At 37.3% G+C, this 10,839-nt stretch overlaps 1 long non-coding RNA gene across 20 annotated transcripts in view; it reads right to left on the bottom strand.

The window, feature by feature from the left end:
• Positions 1–10,839, bottom strand: part of LOC135294968 (uncharacterized) — a 51,166-nt gene that overhangs the window by 3,332 nt on the left and 36,995 nt on the right. For 17 of the 20 annotated variants that reach the window (XR_010356989.1, XR_010356993.1, XR_010356996.1 and 14 more), the window contains 2 exons: positions 7,923–8,121; positions 6,006–6,184 (listed from right to left, as the gene is read on the bottom strand). This is a non-coding gene — a long non-coding RNA (uncharacterized LOC135294968). Of the gene's footprint in view, positions 1–2,185; positions 4,884–6,005; positions 6,185–6,527; positions 6,593–6,626; positions 6,722–7,922; positions 8,122–10,839 lie in introns of those variants that run through there. The other 3 variants (XR_010357000.1, XR_010356983.1, XR_010356995.1) reach the window with 3 other exon arrangements.

The raw sequence follows: 10,839 nt of genomic DNA, 5'->3' as shown, positions 1-10,839 counted from the left end.
ATCAAAGCTTGGGACTTAACTCAGAAATTAAGCCTGAGCCTACATGGATCACAGTGTATCTGTGCCTTGATCTTCACACAGCTCACCAAAAAGCCTCACGTGTCATATACTGAAGAACAATTCGGTGATAAAACCATTAACATTTTCAGTTATTTTCCAATCCATCTTTTGTTTCATAACACAGAGCTGGAAGAAATAAATATCAGCTTCTTTTAGATTCTGGGAGAAGCAACAGAACTTGATGGCAACAGCAGAATCTAACACAAGTACAACTGAAAAGAAACATGTTTCCAGGGCAGATTGACTTAGTCATGATCAATAATTATTTCAGACACAAATGCTACACAGAAATATCTTTAGCTTTTTTTAGTACTCAGTATCAAAAATAATTTTATCATTAGCATCCACTTCAAACATCCAGAAACTTATCCTTAAAACTCAATGCATGCATTCCATACTTATTTTTTAACGCTTTTACAATACTATTACTGGTTATTGCTTCTTCATGAGATTTTCTGTGTTCTCTCTCTTCTGACCTTATTTTTTTTTTTTTTTGAGATATGGTCTTTCCTGACCTTAATTTATCTCAATATGAGAAAGCATCAGTAAACAAATACCAAGTAATTTAATCTGTGAAAATATCTCTTTTACATCTATATTTGTACTTGTTTCTACTGATAGTCATATCATATTACAGAAATTTACTCAACTGTGTTTACCCAACTGAGGGCAAGCTATTGGTACAGAGGTAGTGTTGATTTACACAGATTGTAAATTGATATTTTAGGAATAGTAGGAATTTTAGGAAAATATCTGAATACACAGATTTGAAAGTTTCAACTACTCTTTTTCTTACTGCAGCATAATCTCTTGCAATTGTATGCCTAAGGAAAAAAGCAAATTCTATTTTAAAATCACAATATCTACCATTTTTAATAAATTGAATGGTTTAAAATATTTTCCGTAAAAATAAACTGTTTTCAGTAGCTGGAGACACCACAATTAATGCAAAATTGTCCTTGAAAATTGAGATTAACAAATCCAAGATACCAAAGTGAACCAAAATATCTCTTCCAAAACTGGAGGCCAGAACTCCTGACCGGTCTAGGATTCCTCGCATATGACCAAAGTTCTGAAAATTCTTGGTTGCAAGCCCCACCATCAAGCTTTCCATGGGCAGAAGATGAGCATCTGAAACCAGCCCCAAAGTGTGTTTTACTCTTTTAATTTTGGGTTGATGGGATATGCAGTCTTTGTAGCAAGAGCTCTCTCAAAGATCTTAATATGAAGCTATGGCCTGAAAACCACTAGGTTCCAAAATAGATGAAATAATAAAGAAAAAATCAACATTTTTTCTCTCCCATGCCCTTAGGAATAACATGGTGACTTTTCCTTTTCAACACAAGTGCTTAACAAGCCACTATTTATCTTAATTGACCAGCTAAACCTGATCCAGCCAAACTGTTCAGGACACAGAAAAGAAAAAAACTGTATAAAAAGGTCTCTGGTAATGGAGATTTCTTTCAACTATTTACTATAACCAAAAAATTTATTTAAAGTACTGAATACTAAGAGTAGCTCTTCAACTAGGTAATGTATCAATAAAGCAAAACCCATTTCATTTGTATCTTCAAGGTAATGACAAAAAGTACAGCTTTAGGCTCAGCGCAATTGATAAACAATGAGGTAAAGATGACATCATAAATTTATTTTTTTGCTTTGTTTTGAGGGGAGAGAGGGCAGTCAGCTTGTTCCCTATCTGATTCTGTTTCTTGTTTACCTGGCAACAGATCAGTGTAAGGGCTGATGGGACCAACTCTCTCTGCTACTGCCTAAGCTGCCAAAGAAGGAAGCAATGTCAAATCGCATCAATAGGTCAGTAACAATTTCTTTACAGAAAACCAGGTTTCCAATCCCACAAAATTACCCCAGGAGAATTCACTGACCAGATGTCACGTCAAGAGTTGCCACAAATGCTGTGCAACAGTCCTTAATCCAAAGTATTTAATCAATTTCAAAATCAGTATTGATTTATTAGATTTCTCTTTTCATAATATAGAAATATTTCATAAAAACATTTACACTGCCTGGGTAACTAATTTAATGCTATATTAGGAGCTGTATCTCTAGTGACCTGAAGTGTTGTTTTGTTTGGTTGGGGTTTTTTTTCTGAGTGTTTTATTTATTTTTGCATTGTGAATTCAGGCAAGTAGATACAGACACAGACACACAATAATTATGTAGCTTTTCATCGTGCTATTGATCTCTGCTCAAAACTCCTATTGATATGCAGGATCAGGTACATCTTTGCCAGATGGGATTTTTCCAGACTAACCCCTCCAAATTTCACAGTGCTCTATGATGGCAATACTTACCACCTTAATTGAAAAGGTAACAGTGAAAAATCATTGCAAATTCAGATTTGTTGATCAAATCCTCAACAAGACAGTCCAGGAAAGAAAGCTGCAAGGTTCCTATGTGCCATTATACACAATACCCTCTCCCCATCCTAGTACAATTAGAAGGACTACAGAGCAATGTCTACCCACATGACATTGGCCTGACTCACCAAAACAAAGGAATATTATATTTTCATGCCCATTTACTTTGTCTGCCTGTCAGCCTGTCAAACAGCAACCATCTGTGACTATAAGGAAAACCAATCCCCTGATCAAAGCACTGAAATACAGTGAGCAGAGGAGTAGTAACATCAAAATGATGGCCATGAAGGTCCCCATAATCTAACACGAACCACCTGTGAATTTTCTGGATTGAAATGAGAGTGGGAATTTGTTCAGCAGGTGTCTTTAGGCTGAGAGACCAACACAGCTGACAAAAAAATAATTGCTCCCTGTAAGTTCACATTACTGCAGTCTTGTATTTAAACAGGGGTGTGTTTTTCAGCACATAGGTACTGAAATTAGCCTTTTTCTAGGTAGTTGCAAACTCCTATCTTGTCCTCAACATTTTCTGCTAAATCTCACATATGCCAGGAAATCAGAGATTTTCACCTTCCCATAGGTTTCTGCTGTGTCCAGAATGCAATTTGTGCTGAAACAAAAGACATTGGTTCCCATACCAACGTACCAAATTACCATTCCTGGTGTATTGATATTTTTCACTAGTAACACCAAGTGAGGTATTCTGTAAATCTGTTTACATTTCCTTCTGTAGCCTTCCTCTCTGCCTTTCAAAATTGATGTCCTTTCCAGATTCCTTCTTAGAGTCCTTTGCTTCCTGTCACCCATGATTGGTAATGAAAAACCCAATAACTTCTTTCAGTGGATTATGATAAATTTAAGTATGACCAGCATACCAGTTATAACAGAGGAAAATGTACATGCCAATGATATTCTTCAGTCCAGCAGAGAGAGGAAGAGGCACTCTAGGGTAGAGTTCCCTGGCATCCCATCCCTTTTGACTGCAATGCAGTTGTTTACATTGTCTGCACAGTACCAGACACAAAAACTGTGCAGACTCTGAACTCCTCCCTGTGCCCTGATCTACCTCAAGGGAACAGCCAGGCCACAGAAAAACCAAACAAAAGATTAGAGTCCCAAGACCAGGATCACCTTTTCCCTAGGTTGGATGAATGACTTGACTTCTGAGGCTCAGTCTCCAGCATCTTGAGTGAACCAATTCCTCCTTCCCATCACTTCCTAAGGTCCCAGCAAGAAAACAGCTTCTCATCTGCCAAGGGACTATAGGACACCATTGCATTATGCCACGTGATTTCTGTGTCCATCTAATAAATAATAATTGAGATAAAAATACCATCTCTTTAATCATCATTCCTCAGCAGAAGATCTGATGCTTCCTCTTCTTAACTATAATCATACAACTTTGGCAGACCTAAAAATATTTGGGATCTGTGCAATGGGGGAACACAAATAAAGGAGTTACTCACGTTGGAGGTGACCTGGCTATATCAAAATCATGGAGTCCAATAAAGACTCAGAACCATGAATTTGGAAATAGCACATCATACAGCACCACAGAATTTGCTACAGATCTCCCAGACAGACTGAAACAGTCCTGCACATTTAGTTTTGAGGATCTCTGCTTGGCATCTCCGCTTGGACACAAAATCCCTCTCTCCAGAGTAAAACAAATATTCAGTCACAGTGCCTTGGTAATTGCAAAACACTGTTTCAAATCCTATTATTTAGCCTTTTCCTCAGCCATAACCAACTGTTCTCAAGTTCACAGGACTAAGCACAACCTCATTGACACCAGCACAATGAGACCCATTCACAACCACTAATGGTTGCTGGTTCAACAAACAGGAATTGGCTGAATAGATACCATTATGTCACTTTATATCTTATTTACTTGCATGTGTAAGCCCAACAATAACAGTTTTTTGGTAAGGTACAAGCCAACTAGTGCTTTTTTCCCAGAAAAAATAAACCAAACAAAGCAAACTTCTGCACACGTTTGTGGATAACACTGTCACCCTGAAAAAGATAACAAGTGGAGAATAAACATACCCAGGGATTTTTTTTTTTTCTGAGCCAAATAACCTGGAAAATAAACATTGGCATCCTTTTTCTTGAATTCTCTAAACTGCAAAGTTAGATTCTCCTCATATCACCCTACCTGATCCCTAATTTTCAGCTGCACAGTCAGAAATATTTTCCTGGTTTTTTTTCCTTTGAAACTGAGAAACTGTGTTGTAGAAATCCCTGGGATAACAATTTTTCAGAGGTGGAATTGTCTTCCATATTTTAAAAAGTGTTCATTCTGAAGCCAGGATTAAGGTCTCAGGCAGGACAGGATTCAAAGGATTCAGTGGTTGTTTATCACTCTGAGGATGGTTTTGTGCTGCTGATCAGATTTTAGTTGCCATTAGCACTGCAGATTTTTCCAGCTGGAACTCACAACTGGAAAAGCAGAAACGTCAATGGAGAAATCAAACTTCTTACATACAATTGCTAGATTTCAAAGAAAATTTTTGAAATTTGTTAAAAAGAAAATTGAAAGTTTTAAAAGAAATTTACTTGGTTACACCCACATGGAATTATGGATAATGTAGTTACAGTGAACATGTATATATTATTAACAACACATCTTTAAAAATCTTAAAAATCTGCAGTAAGGTTTGGTTTTTCTTTTTTAATTATCATATAAATTCTCAAAGTGAAAAATACATTCAGGGATACAAGTGAGATACTATTTCACCCTTGTCTAAAAGCCATTTCCTTTCATCTTTCTGAACACCTCTTTAACCAGCACGGATCATATCTGCACTCAGCAGTGACACGGAAACAGAGGCTAAAAGCTCTGGAATAAGAAAGAGCCTGGGTTAGTGAATGGCATGGGAACTCACGTGGCTGGAGAGTGCTTGAAAAACTCAAACTCCTCCGTGAAAATTGAGAGCTGTGCTATGAACAGCCCAGGTCACTGCCAGCCCTGGCTCAGCACCAAGGTGCAAACCTCACACAGCAGGGCCAACAACACCCCAAAGGCCCTGGAACACTCAGAGGTCAGCTGGGCAGCAAAACCATTAAGGACTTCCACCCTAGGAGCTCACTAAAGGATTTTAGAAGCAGGATTGTGCTTCTTTTCCTCACACCTGTGTTTTAGTGGAACACCACTGCTAATGGAAAGGCAATTGAAGGCTAAAATAATCAGGGGATCACCCTAACATTCCTGAGAGAATATCAGTTTCTGGTTCCTCTCCTTTGAGCAAATAGAGGCAGAGGGAGGGGGTTGCTTGTCCAGGGTTTCTTTCCTGTTCATCACAGCCCTCTGGACATGTACAGCTATGGCAGAAGAATAGACCAGCACATAAAAACTGCAGACTGAAAAAGGACCAAGCTGACATTCCTGATGAGCTGTCCTGGATGTTCCTCAGCTGAAAGCTGCAATTACAGCCCTGCAGTCTAAATTCCAGTATATAACAAGATAATCTTTGTCAATTACTACTAATTAAATTTCTTTATTCTTTTTTTTTTCTCCTCACCTTTTTCACTCCACTTTAAAAGCACACTCAGCATATTTACCTTTTTTGAGTTTCTAGATGGTTGTGAAGCACAGGCCTGTGTCCCACTGCAGCCTCTGCAGCCTTAAAATCCTCATATGTTCTGATTCTTAAAAATTATTATTCTTCTGTTGCCACTTTCCTTTTATCCAGCACATACAGGTGCAGTATTGCTCATCCTCATCTACTTCTGCAGAACCTCTGAAAACCATTAATGAAATAGTAAGGGGGACAAAAAAGGCAAAAATCATAAATGATTAAAAATGTAGGAAATTTACTTTTTAATCAAACAGTATTTACTCAGTGGAAAACTACACTATGCAAGACACTAACAGCTGTGTAAAAAAAAAAATCTTAATATTTAATGTGTGTCCTCACCCCATTCTAAATTCCAAATTACAAAGCTGAAGACTTCTGCTACTGGTAATTAATTCTTTGCCTGTTATTAACTCAAACACTGATGCCCCATTCACTAGGTTACATAGGTGCAACTTCCATGGCAGTTTGTCTGCATAACTAAATAAATTATATGTTTTGACATTACTGTGTATTTGGCCTTGATATCCACCGCTGAATCAAAGGCAGGAAAGGGCCCCGATCTCTCCCTGTCTGGAGAATACAAACAGATTGAGAGGTGCATCACCTGCACATGTTACTGCAGCAGCCTTCCCTTTGTTGTCAAACTCGACTCAGATTCATTTCAAAATATCCAAGTCCAAACCTAATTTCTGGCAGGACCTGCAGGATCAAATATGTCTCCTTGGCATTCATTTGCTGCCAGAAAGCCTCAAAAGGACAATGAATGACAGCCAAACTGATTATCAGTTTCAGTGAGTGAAGGTCAGTAAGTGTAACATCTGCCTGGCTGGTACATATTCATGTGCAGCGCTCTGCTCATCCAGAGGTCACAGAAACTCACAGAATGAACAAGATCCCACTGGAGCCCTCTGCTTCCACAGGCATACAGGCACATCATTTTTTACTCATTTAATGGATTTTTTTGAAGGAAATTACTGACTGAAGGAGCTACATAGGTCAAAATAACGCTGGTTTTTATTTTTCTTTTCAGTTTTTTTTTCTTTCCTTTATTTGAAAATGCAAAGATAAAGAGGAGGAGGATGGCAAGCGTGGTACAGGAATATTTATTCTATCTATTATAACCCATTCTGATTCACTGAGACAAGAAGAATTACTATATTTTTTCAAGTACTTTTCCTATGGGGTAAAAAAAGAAAGGCTATCTTAATTTTTTGGACTAGTACGAGCCATAAATGAATGCATCTCTGTCACAGATTAGTGATGAATATATCTGTCCATTGTTTATAAAAAACTAAACTTAAAAATGACAGTTGCAAGTCATAAAATTTAATAATTAACTTCTACGAAAAAAAAATCTCAAATGCAGTTGGAACTGCACTGGTTCCTCTGCCATGATCTACGAGATCATCTAGTCCCACCAAGAAGGACTTAAAAAAATCATATTCCAATAGCATATTGGAACTGTACTACTTGTCTGTATCCATACCTAAATTTTACAACTTGAAAAGATAGTTTTGAATTCAGAGAGACCAAACACAAATGAACTTCAAAATACATTTAACAAAAGTGAGACACTTGGCTCTGGAAAACTGGAAATGTGATATTGTAGACATGGAGTAATTTATAACAAAAAGAAACTCTAACAGAATTCAGTATTTCTTCTGCTGACACCCATTGTGGTTATGCTGTGATTATTTTGGTTTCAAAAATAGTTTTCTTGGATTGGGACAATATTCCTGAACATTCCTACTGTATTGTTATCCAGAAGTATTATTACTATGTATTAATATCATATTAATATAATTTATGTTCCTATAAATTAATATCCTGAAGGGATATTCCTTAATAATAACCCTTTTATTAAAGATGCAGATTCAGTGCATCAGTACATTCAACATACCTCAAGCAAATTTGTTTTCATGATCCAAAAGCCCAGACGAGGATTCCCAGACATAAATCAGGCAGTGGAGCCCCAGTGCCTGAGTAAGAACTGCTCCGTCCAAAGCATGTTTTCCATCACAGCCCTGGGAAGTGGCTGCACAGTTCCACAACCTCCTCAACACCAACAAGCAGCCCTTCAACACCTTGAGAGACAGACCCTGTTATAAAAAGGGAAAATTTCAGAGTTCTTATTAAAGCTGTTTTTTTCTAATAGCCTCTTTCTTATCACCACATGTTCTCATTGGTTTCATGCTTTCCCAGTATACATCAAAATTAGGGAAAATTCTGTACATCAACACAGGACATGAAATGCTTTAGGCTCTTGATAAAGACTCTGAAAGAGGTAAGGCAGCATCATATGTTAATCAAACCCGCATCTTTAGCAGCTAGAAATTTCTCATACTCAATTTTGACATAGTGAAACAACAGCAGGGGAACGCCTAGGTGCAATTAGAGTATTACAAAAACAGGCTGGGAAAGATATCAGCAAAAGAGGACAGGAGTAGTTGTGTAGAATAATTCCAGTAGTTAGGCTACAGAAATGAGTTTCATAGGCATGGGAGTCACTTAACTCAAGCTGTGCCTGAGGCAACAACAAAAAAAAGTTAAAATCCCTTTCTCAGCCCAATTTTCTCTTCTTGCAAGAAGCCGATATATTTTATTTTTGTGTTATATTAGCTAAACACAACAGAACCAAGAGACATCAAGGTGAGACAGGGAGATAAGGTTGCAGCTCCATTTGCTGTAGACAAAGCACAAAAACACAGCAAGAAATATTCTATCCATGAAGTCAGAGTGCAAAAAAAATCTTTTTTTTTAATTTGCTTAAGGTAATTTCACATATACACCATACAGCTTCCAAGTGCTCTGACTGAGAATGAAATGAGGAACTTTATTCTTTAAACAGCTGTAGCTGTTTAAAGACCCACAAGGTCCTTAATGCAATATGCAAAATTTCATGAAAATTTTAATTCCAAGAGAAGATATTTTCGTTTCCATTTACAGTAAATTACATGAATGGCCTGCTTCTTGAATCTTCATCCTTCAAATAAATTAATGAGCAACTTTAATTAATTAGTAAATACCAAATATTTGTTATTAATGATCATTTCCTTGTCCTTGTCCTGGATTATATCAACAGTTTATTAGAGCAGGAAATAATGAAAGTCGTGATTCATAGTTGTGTTTATTACAGTAAATTCTAATTAGTCTATAGATAGTGTGTTCCACTGTTGTAACTGCTTACATAAACATAGCATAGGAGAAAGATGTATAACATAAATAAATTGAGGAATGCAATTGCAGGAGTCACCACGGCTCCACAATATTTCAGGAGTGCTCTATTTAGCAAGGATTACCCAGCTGGAAGAACAACAAAAGAAGAAACTGTGACTGTATCAGGGGAAGGGAGAGGTGGAAGGAGAGAAAAATGTTCTCAAGTAGAGTGAGGAGCAGTTGGGTGAAGGACAGGAAGGAGAAACAGCTGCAAGGAGCAGGAGAATTTCACACAACAGAAGCACCCTACACCTGGTGATTGCTAATGGTGTATCCCTACAGCTCATTAACTACTCTTCCATCTGAGGAATTCTGCTTGTTCCTATGCCAGATATTGTGGGGCTTGGGGGCTGGAAGAGACTTTACATAAAAAGTCCACATGAGATTTAAGCATGGCACATTTTGTTATTCATTTCTGAGGCAGGAAAATTGGCATGATTTCCCTCTACCCACATCATTGTGTGCAAAAGAACATCCTAGGTTGGGAGCTGAACTGCGAGAGCCCAAAAAAACGCTTCAGCTTAATCAGAGGCACAGAGAGCATAGCTAGGCAGAGAGGTGGCTGAACATTTTTTACTGAAAATTTATTGCACAGAAAATGGTTTATCTGCCAATTTTACAGTGAAAAATATGGATTCCTACAAGCCTCTAAAAAGATAATAATTTTATATCAGTGATAATCCATTGGAAAAAAGGTGTTTTATCTCTTTTCATATAAATCTCCATTTTTCAATATTGCTTAAAAAGTGTAACTTCTGAGTAACACGAGTAAAGGCATGGAAGATGTGTTATTGAGCAACGGTCCATTGAAAAATGAAAAATTAGACGAGTTCACCACTCTGTTAAATAAAGAAGCCCTCTCCTTGTGCCTGAGAGAAATTGAGGAGTCGCAGTCATTTGCCAGCTTTCAAAAAACAGTTCTCTACCGTGATTTGAAATTAGATTATTAAGCATTTCTTTCCAGAACCATAACTTCAGAGACCAGACTCTATATACTCCAGCTTTAAGTTTTTGTGAAAGAGCTGCTTTTATTTTAACACAGGCAAACTAAAAATATTTGTCTGGTCACACATTTCTAGAGCTGGAAACTTAATTTCAAGATATATATACTTACTTTTATGCTCCAGCCATTGCTTTCTATCACTGAAATGCTTTGGGAATGTAGCTGTAGGCAGCCAGGGAGGAAATTTTTTTTGTCTCTCCCAAGACTTTTGGGTCAGATATTCCTGTCCATGCTTGCCAAGCAAAACTCCAAATCTTGTTTGGGCACAGTTTTTATTCTAAAAGTCAAGACTTTTGCTCTCGTGATTAACTTTAATTATTTCCCAGGAGCTGGGGAGATTATTGGCAGCAGGTTCTTACCTGTTAACTCATGACCAGCATAGGAAGGAGGCCATAGATCAGATAAAGTTATGCTGTGTGTATTTAGGAAATGGGTTTGGATTTCAGTAAGTAACATTTGCAGTCATATGAGCTCTTGCTCTTCAACTAATGTGTGGCAAAAAACACACTTTAAATTTCAGCTGGAAAATATATAAGGAAAAATGACTTTAAGCTAAGCATTCTGTTAAATCAAGAAGTATTTAGTTGAGTCATTTATA

Source organism: Passer domesticus, chromosome 2 (genome assembly GCF_036417665.1).
Source record: "Passer domesticus isolate bPasDom1 chromosome 2, bPasDom1.hap1, whole genome shotgun sequence".
Lineage (NCBI taxonomy): Eukaryota > Metazoa > Chordata > Aves > Passeriformes > Passeridae > Passer > Passer domesticus.
Note: the sequence above shows the minus strand (reverse complement) of the source record. Positions and strands in the feature narration are given on the sequence as shown.